This window comes from Calidris pugnax, unplaced genomic scaffold (genome assembly GCF_001431845.1).
Source record: "Calidris pugnax isolate Ruff unplaced genomic scaffold, ASM143184v1 scaffold103, whole genome shotgun sequence".
NCBI lineage: Eukaryota > Metazoa > Chordata > Aves > Charadriiformes > Scolopacidae > Calidris > Calidris pugnax.
Window position 1 is genome coordinate 15,551,673 of NW_015090990.1, and position 20,794 is coordinate 15,572,466.

Genomic DNA, 20,794 nt, shown 5'->3' on the forward strand with positions numbered 1-20,794 from the left:
TCTATCGTGTTGCTTGCTTGCTCACCGCTGCCGTGCCTATCTCTGTTTCCAAATGTAAACTTGGTGTGCCACTATCGAGTGACAGTGAAGAGATGTGGATGTTCTGTGTGACAGCATGTATATAGTAGATGCATATTTGTCCTTAAGGCGAGATGCAATGTTTCATCCCAAGGGAAAGAAGAATGACCTTTAGTCTGCCTGGATATTTTACAATCTGTCCTTCCTTTTCTGTTTCCTGTGAGGTTAAAGACCTGCTGGTGATGATTAAAAGTACTGCAGTTTCTTCTTGCTCTAGTTTTTTTTTTTTTTTAGTTATTTCAGAAGCAAGAAGGAGGCTATAAAGGTTTAGTTGCATCTTCCTGTTCACCCCGATGTCCACCAAAAATCAGTTTCTGCTGCATTTTACTTTCTAACAAAAGTAAAACTTAGTAACCTTTTCTTTCTGTTCATATCCAGCAGCTGAACATCCCCTACCCCTCCCAAATAGATTCCCAGAAGGATATTTTTTGCAGCCTTCATACTAACAGTTTGCTTGGATGGTGCCAGCATGGGATGGGTCCATGTACACTAGCATTGTAGCTCTTAGGAGGCAAGTTCAGAAATTTATTCCTAATTAGAGCAGAAATGGTTGTCAGGTTTCATATCAGACCTTTTTTCCTTGGGCTTCTTTTCTGGTCTAGAGCTGCCATACTTCTTTCCACAGAACGCTGGTAAAGACATTGTTGAGAATAAACATAATAAGGTGGTGCCAGAAGATCATGTGTGCGTTGCACAGATGGTCTGCACATGCACCACAAATCCAGTGCTTTGGGAAATGTTGAATTTACTCTGCCCTGGCTTCACAGCTGATTCCAACATGCACCACAAGCCCCTCTGACACTTCCGGGAAGTGTTGGACTCACTTGCAGGCTCTCTGCAGCTGATCTGTGCAGATGCTGTAGAAATGTCTGGTGTTTCTGGACACTGAGTAACCTGGGGTTGCTCCCGCATAGTACTTCCAGCTGGGCCATTGGACTCCCAGAAATCCTGCATAAAGGTAAAGAAAGTCCTCAGATTCTCCGTTCCTTCCAGACAAAATCTGTGGGCAGAAGAGGGCATGTCCAATTAAACCCAGACGTGTTAGCCTTGCTCTAATCTGTCTGCTGGATGTCTGCAAGATGCAGAGAGATCAGGCAGAAGATGAATGGTGTGGCAGTCTAAAACCACACTTTGCTGTGAGTAATGTTAGCATATTGATGCAGCCTTTCATTCTCAGCATTTCTCAAAAGTAATTAGTGTAAAGTTCTCCACAGGATCAACGTTTGAAGTACTTTTTACATGCCACATTCTCTTCTTTCCCGGTTTATAATCTCCTCTTAAGTCATTGTGTTTGCTTAGTGGCAAATCTATGTGTAGCAGTTTCATTTATTTGCGTTCATGATATCTGGGACTACCTGAATTCTCTTACTGAATATTACTGAGTAGCCAGGAGACTGGATCAGGCCAACTGTCCTCTCGAACTTCCCCAAACAAGAAGTGTATGGAAAAAAAAGCAGTCGCCTGTCCTGGGCTCCAGGGTAGGGTTTGTGGCCACTCAGTCTGAAGGCACTGAAGGAGATCTGGTTGAGCTATGGAGCAGCTGCTGAAACTGAAAATTGAACAAAAGAAAATAAAACAAAAATAATAATCAATATTTCCCGTTCACTCTCCCTCTGTAGGCAGCCTGCAGCCCCGCACTGCCTGGAGACAGGGCATCACTCTGGGCTCCCCAGAGCCCTAGCTGCTAGGACTAGAGGAGGAGAACACCTTCCCAGGGCTGTTCGTGTCCCCTTAGATAAGTGGCGGCATATAAATCCACCAAAATTTAAAAAAACAACCAGGAAATATGCCAAAGAAGAATTTCCTGTTTTAAATGGCTGTGGAAGTCACTGCTCTCCCACATGAGAAATACAGATTGCAGCTGGGGCTTTGAATAAACACAGTAACTTGAGTGAACACCTATGGGTCTGCCATCCCAAAGGGGAGGGCCTGGCTTTGTGGCTGCTGCCCAGAGGTGAGTGGGGAGACCTGGGGTGCCCTGGCTCCCCCCACCCCACCAGGGTGCTGCAAAAGGGGCTTCTGACCTGGACCCCTCCCACGGCTGTGGGCAATGTGGCACAAAGGCACACAGCGCCTTAATCTCTCAAAGACACGCAAAAATCATATTTCAAGACTTAATTAATGACAGGGCTGGAAGAGGATTCCGTGCTTTCCCTGCTTCCTCTCTCTGTACAGCTGTGTTCAGGTGTAAACATGACTTTCTGGTGGAGTTTTGGCTGGCCTTATTCTGTACCTGCCTTGTTTGCTCACCCTCTGTCTTTCTTCCCTGGCAGATGGCTCATCTTGGATCATGAACCTGCTGCTTAGGAATTGCATTAAGGCAATGGAAAGAGGGCCTTTTGTTTCTCAGCTTTTCCTCTCTGTAAGCAGGGTGGAGGTAACTCCGGGTAGGAAGAGATGGAAGAGCAGTTCACTGGAGATTGCCTTCCAATCAGAAAATCAAAGTGCTTAGCCAGATCCTTGCCCTCTTATAGAAGCATATGGAACTGGAACAAGGCAAGATCTGAATTCCTCTCTTATCTTTGTGTAAAATTGGTATTAAAAATTCACCTGCCTTAACTACATTTTGTGGGGAGGGCAGCCTCTGGTTTAAAAGTTACATTATGGTCTCCAGAAGTCCATTTTCACATAGTCTTGCTGGTCATTGGTTGAGCCCACGGCATGCAAAGCCCCTGCTGTGCTTGTTGAAATCAGCTGGATGTACAGCTGTTCTGCACCAAAGAGAGGGAGGCTCTTACGTGTCAAGACATACAGTCTCACGTAAATTAAGTAACTGTATGTAGCTTAATAGGATTGTGTCCCCTGCTCTCTGAAACTGAAAGAAAAAGGAGGATTATTTTTTTATCCTTCAAGTAACGTGCTTTTACCAGGACTCTTACCTGGCTGCCATTCTGTTGCTGCCTGTCACTGAAATTAAGCTGCTGAAATTTATAATGTAAACCTGTACATATCTCTGCCTATAGTATGCAATGTCCCAGCCTTCTAAGAGCCTTCTTAGAACCTAAGTTCTAGGGAAGATGCTGTATAATAATGCAGTAAATGTAGGTAATCTTCAGTAGAATTTAGCTTTTAGCAAGTGGAATAATCCTACATGCAAAAAAGGAAAGAAAATTCTCAGTGTGGGCATCAGCTCTGTTCACATGATGTGAACGTATATTCTTGAACTGTACAAACACACAAAATAGTGTATGATGAAAAGCTACATATAGAAATATTTGCAGTATTTTTTATTAAGTGTTCCTGATACCTGAAGCTATCTGAATTTTCCAGGATGTCTTTATTATCCCATATATGTAATAATAGTTGGAAAAAAGTTCTCTGCCTTCTAGGAGAACAGTTCTGCCTCTGGTGCAGGAGGTTTTACCTTTTATCTATAAAGCCTGACATTGACAAGTGATTTTTTTAAGTCTAAGGTGTGAGAGAGAGGAAAAACAACCGCTTTGTCTGAGTGTGGACTTGAATGAACTAATCGGGTGACTGAATTACTTCTGATGCTACAACACCAGCACCCATCAAAGAGCTCTCCGTGGGTGATACTGAAATCAACTTTTAAAAACACTTTGAATTTCACCTTTTCCTTCTTATTCTGTGGCGAGATGATAATGTTCAACTATCAATCAAACAGAAAATACACAGGGAAACTGTAATTTTAATAACGTTATTCAGGATTAGCTAAACGTGAAAAGCCACTAAGAATGCATTAGCTGTTGTCATAATATGACCAGAACCTTCTGAGTTTAAGAGAAAACTTTAGTATCACGTCTGTCCTTTGTTCAGTCTATAGCTTGGAAATTCATCTCTAATGAATGCCTAATCTGCCACACTTTTCCCTGTGACTTGGCATAAACATTGGTTTATTTATTATAGTTTGGCTGTAATAATCTGTTATGAGCTAGAATCACAGCTCTGCAGCTCTTCATTAGGGAATAGCAAACAGTAGGCATCTTTTGAGTCAGTTAGGCTGTGTCTAAAGTAATTTACTACAACGTGGGTGGATTGGTATATTGAACCAAGTATCAGTACTTGGTGTTGAGACCCCTACATCTAACCTGTTAGTGGTATGGGAGTTTTTCTTTGGACTAGGTGGTTTGGTTGCTTGAACCAAATGTTGCCACCAAAGATGTGTTTTGAAGCTCTCCAAAGGACGACAAATTGACTCTGACTCTCAGGTCTCCATAATGGACTGGAGCTCGTTAGGTTGCATCCAAACCAGTTCTAGTTCTGGCTTAGCATCCTCCGGGAAGAATCGAGCTGATGGACACCAAAACCACTTTGCAAAGCAAACCAATTCCTATTAAGTGGGGATGCTCAGGGGGTTTGCATTTACTTCAAGATTTTACTGTTGCTGTGGACCACAATAATAACATAGACACACCCACTGGAACATAAATAAAATAAAGAAAAAGAATTTCCATTTCTCTGTTACCTAGAAACTGGTTGGGGTTTTTTTGACATACCATTGTAGGGTTTCTATGTCTGAAAACACTTCTGTAGTGACAGGATTTTCCAGTCACTGTCAAAAATAAAAACTCATACACTCTCATGGCCATATTCACAAAAAAGCTTGAGGCATAATAAGTCAACATTTATAGGTAAATCCAAATCCCGTGTCCATTGCACTGGGCTTTTTCACCTTGCTGCAGTTCACACTCTATACTTGCATATAGTTTGACAAGGACCTTGTCTGGCCACAAATCCCATGTAAGTACATATTTTTGTGTGTGTGTTTATATTGTTAGTAAGAATTCAGTCTGCTTTGATGGTGCTCAGTAAGAGATTTTTTCCACCACAATAGACTTTGAATCAGATTCTCAAGCCTTAGTTCATGTGCCTGGCTGATTCACAAGCTTGCTTAGGTCAGCTTTGGTTGGGTTAACCTAATCTCTCTTCCCTGGCTAGAGGCTGGAGCATCATCTGTCAGGATTGGTTTGGTATCCTGCTCAGTCTGTATTGTCTATGATTACATATAAAGTCCTAAACAATGGTCTATTATCTCTTTGTCTTGTCTTTTGAGTCTCTGCAATTCTTTGTTGGTGACAATTCTTGCAGAACACCACAGCTTTTTTCACCTGGAAGGAATCTTCCATGGCAGCACCCTCTTTCCCAGGAAGAGTTGTGTACTTGGAGGCAGCCTGAGCACTTGACAGACAACAGCATTCCTGGGAATTTGTTTCGAGTTTCCAAGGTTTCTGTTCTGAACAAGCACAAGGAATGAACGTTTCTCCTGAGACTTCTTTCATGCGTGGTCACTGAAATCATCGTTCTTTCCCATCAGAGGGAGTTTTCCATTGTGCCCAAGGAGCATGCGGCAGAAAATAAAAGCTGCAGCTCTTGTTCACACAACTCTAGCAGAAGTCTGCTTCCCCAGCTCTGCATTCAGGGATTTAATTCTGTCTCTCTCATTTTTAGCAGTGCACAATTCCTGCTTCTTCAAGCTCAGCTCACATATTTGATTTTATCAGACGTTCTCCTAATTGTGTCGTTTGCAGAAATGTTGGTATAAGATGAGATTTCTTCCCAGAATTTTTTGGATCGGGCTGAAGTTGTCAGGGAAAGATCTTTACTTCCCCAGGAAAAGGGGAAAAACCCTGTTACTGTTTTTGTTTAATAGCAAGCCAGGTACTTGATAAGCCTTAAAAAAGTTTGCAGCCGATGCCAATACACAGACACTACTGAGCAGTTTCTTTTGTTCATGCAAGCAGCTGGCTCACTGTTACACCTGAAGAGGTAATTAGAAAGATAAGTTGGAACACTAATTTGCAACATTCAGGCCTTCCCTGGGAAGGTATTGCCATGACAAAAGGAAATAAAGGAACTCGCAGTCAAGAACAGGGGCACTACCCACCATTTTTCACTCTTACTGGCAGCTCTAGGTAACCTTTAACCTCTTCCCACCAGCCTCCTCAAAGAAGCTACAAGATGCAGAAGAGTAAAGGAAAAGGGTCTGGTCTCCTCACACAAAATGCCCTGTGCATTTATACTTGGAACAAACGGCTTTTATGCTGATTCCCTTGTGCTCTGTTGCTCTCAGGTATTCCAACAACTGAAAAAGAAAAGCAAAAAAACCTGAAAATGCCACACGTCAAGAGAAGGTTGCTTTATAAGGTTATTAATGGACACATTTGAAATTGGTTTTATAGATTACTAACAGTCAGAATTATTTTGTTTTGTTAATTTATTGCCATGGATAGCACGGTGCTTGGCTCTGAATCCACTTTACACAGGGTAATTAATTTAGTTTTGTAGCACTGTACAGTGAACTTTGCAGTGCTGCCTGTGAGCGCAAACGGGGCTGGCAGGGAGAGCTGGAGCTTGGAGACACCCGCACAAATACAGCTGTGACAAGTTGTGTGCTCAACTTTAGAGGCTGCTGTTGAAATTTGCGCCTCTTAGGAAGTGAGACTCTTCTGCCAATCATCTAATTTCTGTGATCAAAGCAAGCCTGGCCTGTGCACACTCTGAGACCCCGAGCTGCTTGCACTGAAGTCAAGCACTTCAGCAAGAAGACGACTGGACCTTAGAAAAGGACGCTCTGTCAGCAACCTGAAATCAACCAGTATAAAATTTCTCCTTATCTGGAACTCTATTCTTGGGAGAAATATTATCAGTAGTTCTGTGTTAATGGGCAGGAAATTGCTGGCCCTGGGATCCTCAGACCGAGGCCTCCCCCTTCCCTCTCCTCCCCCTGAACTCCCCTTTCTCATACTGCCCCGCACTCCACATTTGACGGCGCTGAAGGGAGAGATGAATTCCGTGAACAGTAAAAACACAACTTTCCACTCCATCGCAAGGAGCCAGATGACGGATACTATTTTCAAAGACTTCTTTGTCCATAAGATGGCGTTTGAATTAGGAACTTGTTTAGCCAGATTCTCTTGTTACAATTTACTGATTCATTGGGTGGAGAATGGGAGGGCAGGATGACAGAACCAGACAGCTTCAATTAATGATTTTTAAAAAAAGATCTCATTCAAACACAAATGCATCTTAAAATATGTCCAAAATTAAACATCAGGAAGAACTATCAGTTTTAACCTACTTGTGCCTTTAAATGTTGTGCTGAGGGGTAATAAGCTGTTTTATCACAACTTTTCAGAGAAAAATTGTATAGTTGTAAAAGATGACATCTGTGGTGTTTTTCTTAAGGACCAGAGGTGGTGGAGAAAAGTTTTTTTTGAAAAAAAAAATCTCAAAATCTCTCCTGCTCTCTTATCGAGACCATAACAAAAGTTAAGTATCATTAGGGTTAGTAACATGGAAATTAATTTCTGTTTCAGCAACAGAAGAAGCAAAGAGTGGGATCAAATTCAGGTCTCCTACCTATTCTGACAGATACAAGTCATAGTTATCTAGTCAGAGATAACTATGACCCAGAGTTATCTCTGGGTCATATCAGAATGGATAAATCTGGAATTAGATCCAAGGAGATACTCAGGTCTTATCCCCCCTCTTTAGTTTTCCCCAACCCGTCCCAAGCCCGTTTGGCAGCAGGTCCCACCTGTACTGGGGGAGTACCCAGGACATGACAGCACCGGTGCTGCCCCCCTTCTTTCTCCATGCTCCTTCAGCCAGGCCTGAGTCATACATACCCTGCCCTCGTGAAACCCCAGGGTCCTTTTCTGAGCTGCTGAGCACTGGCGGTTTTCACAGCTTCTACTTCAATTTGTAAAGTTTCTCGGAAATCTCCCAGGGTGTCTAATCTTACTGTTGGGGGAAGGGGAAAAGTCTGGACTGGTCTTGTGTGACCTCAGCCATTTAATTTGTCTGTCATTACTTCATGGGTATAGGTTACCAAGAATGTAATTCTCAACTTTCTTACTCACAAAAAAAGGTCAATGGTCTAAGTTTTCTTTTATTTCTTTGGTTGACAAAAAAAATATTCTTGTCTGCAGTAGACTCATTCTTATTCTCTTCAGGTCTCTCTTCCTTGTACACAGACACACACACGTATGTGTGCGTGTGGTCATTAGAAACATCATGCATACACAAACCCACCTTTTCCCAGAATTTAAGTAGCAAGAAATATTGAACCCAGAAGACTATGTTAGTGATATAAATAATATATACTTTTTATGAAGTCCATTTTCACATCACAGGTTTCTTTAGATAAATTTTTCAACTTTCAAGTTCCCTTCTTTTTTTTCCCCCGTTTGCCCCTCTCAAGGCAGCATTCGAAATAAGTATTTGAGTGTGGGGAAGGGAAACTTCTGAATGAACTTTAGCCAATTTAATAACAGTAGAACAAATCAATAAGCCACCCAGGCATCTAATGCTCTCAGTATTCCCACTGACGGTTCCACAACATCAAACAGTATGGAAAACATTTTCAAGGTAAGTCCTCTGTATTCTGAAACAGGTCCCTAAAGGCAGAGAGATGGAGGTTTTCTTGGCCTACCTGTTTAAAATGAGTCATGCTCTGCATTCACAATCAGCTCGGAGTCAGGCGCAGTTCTTCAAAGCAACAGCTCCAGCAAAGCGTGCTCTGCTCCGGCTGGGAGCGGACTGGAGTCAAGGTCAGGGAGATGGTGCAGGGGGCACCGTACCCTCCTTTCCCCAGCCATGTTTGGAAAGTTCCTTTCTTCTTAGCCTTGGCTGGCGTGGTGATAAAACTTACTCTTATCTGCGTTCAATGTCTACTTAGGCTTCATGTCATCCTTACACCAAATTCTAACCTCGCTTCTCTGGTTTCGGCAAGGAACTCTGGGCCTCATTGTCTGCTTTATCTGCACTGCCAGAGCAGCTTTGCTGCCTGAGCAGTGGAAATGAAGCTTCTCATGGTAGTAGATGTCCTTTGCCAAAGTGACATGTTTCAGTTCCCAGGAAACAGAGGTTACACGAACAAAACTACTTCTGTTGGTACAGCTACCTCATGGTTTTGTCTATGTAAAAGTGCAAACCCAGGATGTTTCTACTGGCAAAAGTTTCTAACTGGATCTTGAAGGAATAGAGGGGTATTGCACTGGTGCAGGGCCTTTGGGGCAGGGACAGCTGCTGTAGGTGAAACGGGTCATTTCTCTCTTCTCTCCTTCCTTCCCCTATCCCTTCCTCCCCCTACCCAGGTGAATTAGCTGTATTGATCCATTTAACTGCACTTAGTCTAAGGACATCTGTCAAAACAGTGAGGCTGATCCGGGATCACAGTTCATCCAGCCCCAGCCTGACCCCAGGCTCTGCCAGCAGCTGGTGGCAGAGCTAACCTGGCTCTCAGAGTATAGCCCTTGTTGCCCCCTACACAGACCATATGCCTTGCCATTTTTGATCCACTAATGCTCTTTTGTTCTGTGGAGGTAAGAAGAAAAGGTGACAGTCAGGGTGATGCTCTCTTGGCATCCAGATGTGGTCTCAGTTGTGCGCTGCTGTAGTCTGCTCCTGATCAGCTTGGGTCAACATTTTCAAGTGTATGAGCTCACAGGGCTCATTTTATCTGCAAGGTCCTGGGAGTCCCCATGTACTGCTCTGGTGCTCAGTCAGTCAACGTGGTTTTGCCAGCACAGTTTGTTTCACTCAGCACAGGAGAAGATGTCAAATGCTAATTCTTTCAGATGCCCCCTCAGCTACTTTGCTCCTATCTTGTTATTATAGGGTCAGGAGCATAGACATAAATTTGTTGTTGAAGAGGTCTATCAGCACTTCCCCAAATCCACTTCTGGTGTCGGAAATGGAGGTGTACCGCAGCTCTTACAATCTCTTATCTCTAAGGAGTTACTGAATAATAGCTGACTTTGCTGGATGAGCTGGTGTATTTTCCCAGTGATTGCACAGAAATGAAGGAGTCCTTGCTTATCCTCGCAGGAGAGGCTTTGGACCCTTCACTGTCATTTTCAGAAATTGCTCCTGGTTCTGCTATCCCTGAACTCAGATGCTGATGGAGGTGCCAGAAGGACTGAGGAAGTCAAAGGGAGGACCGTGCTCTGTGCTTTTGCATGAGAAGCAGTGTATTTTGAGCTGAATGCCCACAACTCAGAGGCACCCCAAATCAGCACCTGCATTTGAAAAATGTTGCCTCGTTTGTGCTTTTTTCATATGCCAGCTTTAGACAGGTATGAGAATCATGGATTTCAGCTGGGTTATATATACCAGAAATTTTCTGGTGTAAGTACAAGCGAACCAGTCCTGCTCTTCCTTGTGCCCCAGTGAACAGAAGTAACATTTCCCACCAGAGGAGGACTAGCTGTGACTTTCAAAACCAACAGGGAAATACATTCAGTTGTGTTAGTGGTGGAGGGGATTTATAGCATGTTGTGATCTATCCATTTAGGCCCAGAATTTAAGTAGGGGGCAGGAGCGGGGGTAGAGAGGGCAGGGAAACACAGTTCCCTTGTTAAAATGAAAGAATGAGTTTAATATATACAGGCAGAAAGAGAAGACAAGTCCTTTCCCTGTTAAATATTTACCATCTGAGCTCTGCTTAGGCTCCTGATTCTCTGTATCTCTAAAGGTGGTGGTACTTCTGACAGTAGGATATGTTCCTTAATGTATTCCTCCCTCTCAACCCACCTTGCATGGGAAACGGCTGCGGTAACAAAAAGCAGACTGTTCCCTCCTCATGAATATTAATCAGTAAACTCCCCCTGCTATTTTAAATCGAAGGCTAGCGCTAAAGCCCTTTTCTCCCCCACTCAAGCATCCCCCGAGGAAAACCCTGAAAGTCCTGGGAAAGCCATGCACAGAGGCTGCCGTGACTAGAGGCCTTCTAGGCAGTGACATATAAAACTCTGAGGTCAGGGGGCACAGCGAGAGGAGGAATCAGCTTTGTTTCCACTATGTGTTGCTGAAAGCTAAACCTTTATGGAACTTTTCTAGCTGCATTTTTGGCTATTTAGCTTTGAAAACAAAAGATTTATTTATTTTTTCCTATTCATCGCAGTTTTTGTCCTAAGTTGACAGCAGTGACATAAGAACGACCCTCCCCGTTCTGAGTTGGAGCTGTGTGTGCTCCTTCGGTCATCGCTGCTTTAGTACAAATATTATGTGATCTTTAATCGAAGGGAAGAAAATAAAAAAAATGATTGCACGGAGCCAATGTAAATACCCATTACATCCATTCATTCTCCTAAATAACAAAATTAAAATTCTCCTTGGCAAGTAAAATACATTGATTGGAGCATGTATAGTACTAGATGATGTCCAGAAACCCAGCTGTGTGTCTTCACAATCCACTCAGCTTTAGATCAAACCGGAGGAATATTCCCAAGGACACAGGGTGATACAGCCGGAGGTTGGCTTGCCTCCTAGATAACCCTGAGCAGTGCTGAATAATTCTTTGAACTCAAAGCAATTTGTGATTGTGTTCAGAAATAACACACAGGCTTGCCAAAATCCAAGAGTGTATCAGCAACCAACGTGTGTTTTTCCAGTGCCTGTAATGATAAGCTGATGCAGAGTTTTGTTGTTTTCTCTTTGGGGCACTGTTAGCACTTGTGGTGTGCTAGAGGATTTCCCATGCCAAAGACGCAATCCATGTCCTGGAGAGTGTGCAGTCAAGAATAATGTTTTAAAATCTTTATCCTTTATCAAAGGATCTGGATAGACTTCAAAGGACGTTATTATCCATATCTTACAGCTGGGAAAACTCAGGAGAGGAGGCATGACTTGGGATCCCCAAGGTGATCTGATGAGTTGGTGTCAGACCAGGAGTAAGATACTGCAGTTCCTGCCTCCTGTGGATTCCACATCTCATCATGCTGCTCAGGTCAGTGCCGGGTGCTGTATGGACCAGATCTGATGACCTGGTTGAAGACTTCAAGGGAGAGATGCTGCATACTGTTAATGAATGGGGGATTTGAGGCAGGGGATGGGATGCATTCAAGCTGATCAGCCCAAACAGACCTGTATTTGTTGGCTGCTGGTTAGCGATAGCTAATGGCACAAAGCCCGTGCTAGAATGGCAGTAAAGCTCACAGAACAGGCTCTGGGTGAGCATGGACAATAACCACGTCTCAGTCTTTGGGAACGATGTCTGAGGACATTGCTAGGGCAGAGGGTGGGGATATGGTGGGTTTTGCTGCTTGTGGTTTGCTCCCTCTGTACGTAAGAGTGCATTTTCATCCGGATTACCCATGCCACCCAGCTGAACTGCTGATATTTTTTCCCTGATTTACTCTGGAGAGATGATACCTGATTCACGTGGTGCAAATCAAAAGTATCTGGTCTAGCATAAAGCTTACTGACATAAAGATTAGCCTTCACAATTCTTGGAACAATTTGAGCTTGAAGAGTGAACTCACATGAGATCAGCATCCTGGGTTAGGTGGCTGCAGTGGTTTTGTTCCAGAGCCCTAAAACTACTTGTACTTCCATATTCTGGAAATAATGCTGAGATAGGTATCTGACTGCACTCAGAAGAAGAGATCTTCAGGCAGAACTTGCCCTTTGTATTTGGAGGATCTGGATGGAGTGAAAGGTTGATGCTAGTACAGAGATGTGTATGTTCTGCAGCAAGGTCTCAAGAAAAACTCTTGGTAGATCACAGAAGGTTTAAGAAGGTTTATCAAGCTGCAGTTGTCCTCTTCAGGACTTTTCCTAAATGATGGCAGCAGCACAGCTGTTCCAGGACACAAGAATGAGAAGCAGCTGTAACTAATAGCTGCAGGTAAAAACACATATCAGTAATTAGAGGTACTTAGTAGTTTCCTGGTTCAATTAAGTGCTTGCAACTGATACTTACTCTTGCTTTTCACCCTTCTTGGAGGAACTGAGCTATAGCTGACTAATCCAGTTGGTGGTGAGTAAGATGGCGGTGGTATCAGTCAGTTTTAATGGAGTTCCTTAGATGTGTAGAATGTGAGAATGCAAGTATTTTCTAAAAATCAGGTTACTTATTTCAAATGGAAGTGATGGCTATGGATATATTTTGAAGACTGTGCTGCATGATGACAAAAAAAAACCCACGAAAAAGAGATCAGAATTACTGTAAGTTTGAAACAGTTTATTCTAGCTGTATGGAAAGAACACAACAACTGTCTGTTCAGTTGGAAACTGTCTGTTCAGGTAGGAAACTACCATTACAAGTGTTTTATAAAGATATAAAATCAAGCAGTTAAACATTAAATGTGCAAACTGAGGCCCAAGTGCAAACTGAGAAATGTAAGAAATATATTTTGAAATGGACGTGACCCTGGCAGAAGTTGTGAGAGATCAGAAGTACATCTTGAGAACTAGTTATTTGCTCCCAGCTGAACACTTTTTGGGATGTGAGAGGCCTTATTTATTCTAACAAATGCAGATATTTGCCGTTACATTGCCTGTGATATACTGACAATAATGGAGAATTTCCAACAGGCGGGTCTGGCGCCCTGGAGATCATGCAAATTTGACTCCTGATCTCAAATCTTTAGTTTTTCTGGAAGTTGTACCTAGCCTGGCTGGAACTTGTACCTAGCCTGGCTAAGCCAGCTGTTCCTGCCCATCACAGTTTCCCAGTCCTTCAGAAGAGGATAGGAGAGATGCAGAGACATCAGCAGTCAATACTATAGATGTAATACTCTTTTCCTTGACTATGGTTGTATCTATGGTTGTAGATGCCAGAGCCAAGGCTGGACATGTTTTGGTGAGAGGGGCTGTCTCTGAGCTGCTACACCCACAGGCTGTACTGGCACTTTTATTTTTTGTGGATGAGTAGTTTTCTGTGGTGTGTGTAGGAGCAAAATCCTTATTTCTACTTTTCCTCTGTTAGTCCCCCCATCTGGCTTCTGCACTCCATAAACTTATCAGGTGACATCTCTTCCTCTGTGGCATTCTCTCTATACTTATCTAGGGATTTGAATACCTCCCCGTTAGTGATTTCTGGCAGAACAATGTATGCCATTGATAGCAGAGTCTATAGCCAGCTTGCGTTTCACATTCCTGTTTGACTTTTTTAACTTTGTTATTTCAAAAATATTCAGTCTTGAAATTTTACACGCTTAAGGCAACTAAAAGAAAACTCTCCACTGGTAAAGTTGTCTAAACAAACTAGCCAAACCTTGAAAGGATATCATTTCCCTTGAAAGTGCATCCTCACAGATAATTGATAGCATAGCCATCTTTCAGACCAGATGGTTTCCTTTCGGATGCTTGCACAGAATAAAGTATGAGGAGCAAAGTAGCCCTTATACCCTCAGAACAGAGCCTGCCATTGCTTCTTAGACTAAAATCCCCGTTCCAGAAGGGTATAAGCTAATAAAAAGAATCCTTGCATTTCACCTGATGATAATTAGCTTCATTGCAAGAGAAAAGTAATTTCTATACATTGGTTGGTTTTTCCTCTGATATTTATATATATAAAAATATTATATATAATCTATATAACATATAATATTTAAATATTATATATTTATATATACATTGAATATGTATATATGTGTACATACCTACCAAGCAGTGAATATAGTGCTGCATAAGACATAAATATAAAGATATATTGCAATTTATACTTACATTTACTCCATGCTTTTCTTCATAGAGATTTGCAAAGGGTAAAGTCTATAATGTCTTCCATGGAAATGAAGCCACTTCTGGTGCGGAATTAACATGGTGTTTTCAGTACTTCATAATCATGTCTAATCACTGAGGCTGGGCAATTCCAGCCTTCTTTGTTGGGGCCATCATGCAGGCTGTTATAATATAATAGTACTTGACTTCTGTGATGAGCACCAACCTCTTCTTCCTACCTTATGGAGAAGGTTTAAGTGCTGAGCTGTTCACAGGCACAGGGAACACTGGTCCTTTACTCCTGTGATAAGTACTACATGCTGCCCAAGCAGCAGTTCCCCCCTCCTCTTCTGGAAAGGTAACAGAACAGATGGGACCATCTTGGAGGATGCATGGTCTACAGGGTGGATTGTGCTGGTTAGGGCAGAGGTGGAGAAAGAAAGCACCAGTTTAAGATAGCAGGGGGATTTCAGGGAGGTGGAGAGGAATCACCCACACTGGCATGAAAATTTTAACAGGGCATTTTGACGGTTCTTTTAAAAATAGACACTTTCTGAGGTTATCTGTGTACTTTGGAAGGAAAACACCACATACTGAATCAGTGGCATCCCAACTGGGAAGTGTCTCAGAAATTGCTTGTTTACGCTTTGGTGTGGGCAACGACAGGATTGTACTCTCCTAAACTGATGAGAATAGGGGATCGTGAGAGGAAGAAGAGGATATTTAGGCAGAATAGAAAGGAAAACACAGTTGGGCATCCATCACTGGGAATCATGATGGCTATACAATTCTGCTTTTTGCCTCTCTTCTATGTGAGCAGATGGCAAAAGGGACTGCAGGGAGAGTTCTGCAGAAGTGATAGGAATGCTAAAACTTAAAGACAAAGTTTGTGAAAGCAAAGCAGTGCAAGAGAGATTGATCTACTGTTCTTCTGGCAAGATTGGTACTAATACTAAATTCAGGGAGTGATATACCTAAGGACCATACTAGATTCCCCTTATTTAAATTCTTCATGATGGTTCTGTATTTTTAAATTATTTTTTAACTTTTACTACTCTTCTTGCTTTTTGTTTCTAAGAAATTGCCTCATCAGATCTAAGCAGTTGAACAGGTGATTCATGTAACACTCATCAGTATAGCCAGCCTGAGTAACATTATCTGATTCCTGGAAGCCTTATCCTTCCCATCTCCACTTTTTGTTCCACCCTTTTCTTACATTGTGTTCAGTCTGGAAGCAGGCAAGGACAGGGACCTTGCCAGGTCATGTTTTTGCAGTGTTTGTGCAAGAGGGCCCTGCTCCTAATTTTTTAGCCTTTGGGGAACAGGACTGGTCAAAGTGGTTGTAACCCAAAGCCTGCTTGTGGAACATGAGAAGAGTTTGTCCTTTGATGGAGAGTGCCGTGAGCAGGATAGTGATGGTTCTTGCATGGCACTGTGTTTGTGGAGGGGCTGGGCTCTTCCCAGGGTGCCTGGCTGTGCTGGCAGTTCCCTCTCCTGATTCCCAACCAGATGCTTCCCCTAAGCACCAACTGCACTGGCAGGGCTGAGGCTGGGAGAGCACACGATGTGCCTTTGGAAAGGTTCATCTGCTCCTTCATGTGCCCTTTTGGGTCTCAGGCTAGCCAGGCTTCAGGAAGGACAAAGAGGAGAAGGTCAGAAGATGAAAGGGTCGTTAGAGTAAAATCCTTTGCTGAGATGCAAGGCAGAATGACTTTGTCACTCAATTAGACTGGACTTTCAAAGCACGGAATGAAGTGTCGGATGCGGCAATGCAGCCCTTGTCAGCCCAGCGTGTGGGAGGCAGCCCGGCAGAGGGGAGGGAAGTGAAGAGGATTTGTTCAGCAGCTGGCACAGCAGCTGGGCCCTGCCAGCTTGCATACAAGTTGCTTCGTGCCTGTTGGTGACCAACTTCTCTGGCTGTGACACTTGGCACTCTGCTAAGTCTACTTTTCTTAGTTCTCTTTCCCTGGTGCAAGGCTCAGCAGCAGACATGTGCCCTGAGAAAGCAAAGAGCCCAGGACCAGCACAAAGTTTTTTATGCAAAAGATTTTAAGGCTTGTGCATATTAAGAGATTAACAAACAAGAATTAGTGGCTTCTAAATTACATAGTGGCAAAACTCCTTTGAAAACCAAACTAGCCTTAAATTATACAATTAAATCCCTATTAACTACTCCATCCTTATTGAATGCCTTGGATTGAAGGCTGATCCATTTCATGCACCCTTCCCAAACCAGTGAGCATCAGATGAACACCCATCATGAACTGTGAAATTCAGAGCCTTTTGAGAGGAAATGGTTCCCTCATGAAATTCAAAGGCCTCTGTAACTGTGCAGAATGGATGTAAATAGGTGTGAGGGTCTTCTTCAGAGGCCTTTCTAACCCAGATTGCCCAGTCCTCCTGGCTGAAACATTAAATATCATTTGTATGTGTAACTAAATTGTCTGTATAATTTGTGATTTTCAGTCCTGTGTGACCATTGCAAATGTGCATGGTGGTTGAGATTTTCAGAAGTCATAGGAATTAAGACACCCATAATAAAGCTGGTGCCTAAATCCCTGAGACTGTGTGGAAAGGCAGTCACAAAAGCTGTTTGAGGATTGCAGTGAGAATGCCTTGGGGTAGGAGCTCAGCATCTTCCTAATTGGAAGCTGAGAGATTTCACAGGCAGGGCTTCTGTTTGCAGTATTTTCCTGAATCCTAGTGTCATTTAACAGTCTCAGGATGACTCTATAAACCACTCCTTATTACAGATCCAAAAAGCTGTCTGGGAAGCCAGAAATGGTTGGATTTTATGGAGATGATTTAGACTGGTTCCTTCCTTCTACCCCCTGTATCCTTCTTTCTCCTCAGCTCCACAGCACCTCTTGCCAGCATCAAACACTGTATTAGAGCCACTGCTGCAGTGCACCATCTTAAAGATTTCTCCCCAAGAATGGAGATCTGACTGTATTTCCAACTCTCTGTGCCTTAGGAGAGCTGGGGTGTGGCTGAGCATCTGTCCCTGTGCTTCTGCAGCTTGAGCAACAAACATTGCTTTTACCTCTCTGTAGCCTGGATGATTTGGTGCATCCATAATATTCCCTTCCAGCCTCTCAGCCCCAAACAGTTGCATGGCATACACATTAGTTTGAACCCAGACTCTGGTACCAGGCATGTCTCTCAGCAGGGAAATCAGAGTGTAGGGCATATAAGCTCTGCACCATCCAGGCAGCCTGCCCTGCTTAGCAAGGACCAGGACCGCTCTATGGTATGTACAACAAAGACAGTATAGCCTAAGTGTCATGGAAAGGATGCTCAAAACCAACCAGTTTTGGTTGGAGAGCTTGCTGATACCAGCCTTCACATCTTCAGTACCCTCAATGCTACTATAAGTGCTGTTGCGTGGCAGATGGAATTGCACCCACTGTAGCTTCTTGAAGGCTGAGCACCAGGTGAGTTGCTGAAAGTCCTGAGTCTCAGCAACTCACTTGTGAGTAATTAGTGTGGAAAGCAAGGTTTTCCTATTTTGTTTCTTGCTAGGTTTTCCTACGGACCAGTTGCCATCAGAATACTGCAATCAGTCCAACATCCATCAGAAAGTGAGAATCTGTGTTGTTAGAAGGGAAAAAGAGCATCAGCTGCTTTCAGGAAGGGAGAACTGGTGCCAATTTATGGTTTGCTTTCAAAGGGCCTGACAAACATCTTATTGAAACTGATGGAACAGCTGGCATTGATTATATTGAGTTCAGCTCCAACACAAAACTCTGAGAGCAGTTTTCAGCATCTAATGATGGCTTCCTACATAACCACTTTGGAAACCTGATCTGCTTTCCTTCCAGTCCCATTCCAGTCCAGGTTGACTTGTGTTTCTTTGTTCACTAAAGCTCTTGTTGACTAAATCTTCTGGGACAAACACATAACTGGTGCTTAAATCCCCAGACAAAAGCAAGCACAGATGCCTTTCCTGCTTTGAAATATCCAAGGTCTTTCTCTGCATAGCAAGAATCCATGCCCTGAATGGACTCAGGGAGAGCAGAAAGGGACTTGCTGCCTGTGAGGCCTGGTTAATATGCTTCTGACTGGCTGGCTTTGTGCCTTCTCTTTAGCTCCTTGTGAATGAGAATGGCCTGCTGGCAGGTAGCCTGAGGGCTAGCTATGGCTAGCTGGGAAACAGGAGCAGGAATAAAAGTAGAGAGTAGCAGATGAGAAGAAGGGAAACTATTCTCATTGACTAGTGCTTTACTACTGAGACTACATCTGTGTGTGGTGTAGCCCTCTCTCTTTTTGTCTGCAGCAGATCCCTACAGCACCCATCATTCATGTAATTGATTCTTGCCTTCTTGAAAGTTGCTCAGAGGGATGTTTGGGACCCAGCCTTGCCTTTGCTGATTATTTTCTCAGCTCCCTCAGCACCCAGGGCTGAAGCACTGGTTCTGTGTCTGAAGGCAAAGGGGTTTAGGTGCCATGTGACAGTGGCATTGGCAGGATGCTGATCCTTCATCCATGTTGCTGATCTATTTTCTGGTTTGGGGAGCTCCCAGTTGTTTCATTTGCATGACACAATGTAGGAATGCTTTTCTGCTCTTTCTGCCCAGCTGTTTGTTGCCAGGCTTGGGTTACTCAAATACTAGCCACAATATTTAGGAGCTAAAATTTGTTGCAGTGTCAAAGGTAAATGTTGTAAATCAGACATAGTGTCCTCAAAGGGTGAACACTCTAGCACAGCAAATTGCCTGCTTCCAGCTTCTGGAATTTGCTTCCTAAGCCCAGTCAGTATTGCTAATTCTTTTTATTACTTTGCGTATTTTTAGTGTGAAGACTAAAGTCTATGGACTTACAAAAACTCAGACTGGTTTGTAAAATAGCTACTCAGTTTTCCAGGTGGCTTCTAAACTCATATTTAGAAGCTTCTCTCCTGTCTCAGTCTGAAGCCATTAAGCCATATTCAGCAGCTGACAATTATACTGAGATTTGGAAATAATAAGAGTAGAAGAAATAGTCCACCAAGATGATAAGATGATGGAGAAACACTCAATGGTCATTCAGTGTTAGGCATGAAGTCTAGTGTGGGTTCAGGCTGCTTTAAAAAAAAAGAAGGGGAAAAAAAAGGGAATCATTTACTGAAAAGAACAAAACCAGAGGAAATAGGACCAAGGTACCATCCAGAGCCCCACATGCACCCTGAGGGGAAGCAACGTGAGCTGTGCCTGTGCTGGGCTGTCAGAGCATGGGGCAGTGGGAAGCAATGGGCTATGCCTGGTTTGGGTGTTCGTTTATCTGATTGACAGAAAATCAGCACAGCACTTGTAGCATGCATGGGAGCTGGCAAGGGACTACTTTTTCCCCAGAAAAATCAGAGGTCTTGGTCCCTTGGTAGCTCACAGGAGGTTTGTTTTCCTCTGCCTGGGGAGAGCACTGCGAAGGGTTTCTGTGGCAGGCCCCAGCGCTCTTCTTCCAGCTCCCATGTCTGTCGGGAAAGAGTGTGGAGAGGGTGGGAAAATGTCATTGGAAAGTCCTTGGTCCTTCTTGTCTGTTGCTGTTACATTTTTTTAGTCTGAAGGGAGGTCCCAGGTATTTCATTTACAAGAATTGTTTCGGGGAGAATTTTCTGCACTAATTGCCATGCTGTTTACTGCCAGAGAGATGCTGGGTTATTACTTCATGCACTTTAAAACTGGCAGAAGGTGACAGGGTTTATGATTTAATCTCTAGCAAGTGTCTCTTTCGTTGGGGGTAGGTGAAATGTTACTATCATCTGTTCAAAGGTGGAGTGACAGTTTTGTACTAGAAGCCAACTAACTGCATCTCAGAAAAATGCTGATACAATCGCACACAAGAACTGGATGAGATGAGACACTTTTCTCCCTGCTTCTGCAGCGCACAGTGGAAACCGCTGATATTTGATGAGCAGTAACAAGCTGCCCTACTGTGACACCCCACCAATGCCAATTGTTTATGCCAAGTCTGCTGAGCAACCAACATGCTGAAGAGGCAGAGTCATGTTTAGCACAATGAGATCCAGGGACTTAGGTATGTTGCAGTGTTAATTCCTGATATCGTTGTTGCTGATGAGAATTTATCCACAGTTTCAAAGAGGCAGAAAAGCTCACTCCTAAAAAGAGGAGAGTTAGAAAGCAATTGTTTCTGCATGAGCTGATCCCATCAGTCTCCACGTGCCCCAGTTGTGCAGGTCCAGGATGCTAGGTCAGCCTTACCTCAGCGTTGCAAATTACACTCAAATCCCCCTTATCCTTAGTAGCTTTATTGTTGATAACTGCTTCTGGGTCCACACACAGGTGTCTGTATCCTGGTGTCAGCCTGG

General features: G+C 43.4%; 2 protein-coding genes across 2 annotated transcripts in view; one reads left to right on the forward strand and one right to left on the reverse strand.

Annotated features, from left to right (window-relative positions):
• The window catches only part of LOC106895182 (endogenous retrovirus group K member 18 Pol protein-like), a 151,891-nt gene that overhangs the window by 100,120 nt on the left and 30,977 nt on the right, over positions 1-20,794 (forward strand). Inside the window, 1 exon segment of the mRNA XM_014954383.1 lies at positions 11,642-11,770. The gene's annotated coding sequence lies outside the window, so the exon portion shown is untranslated.
• CDK15 (cyclin-dependent kinase 15) overlaps positions 1-20,794 on the reverse strand; it is a 107,232-nt gene that overhangs the window by 15,798 nt on the left and 70,640 nt on the right. The window lies entirely within an intron of this gene.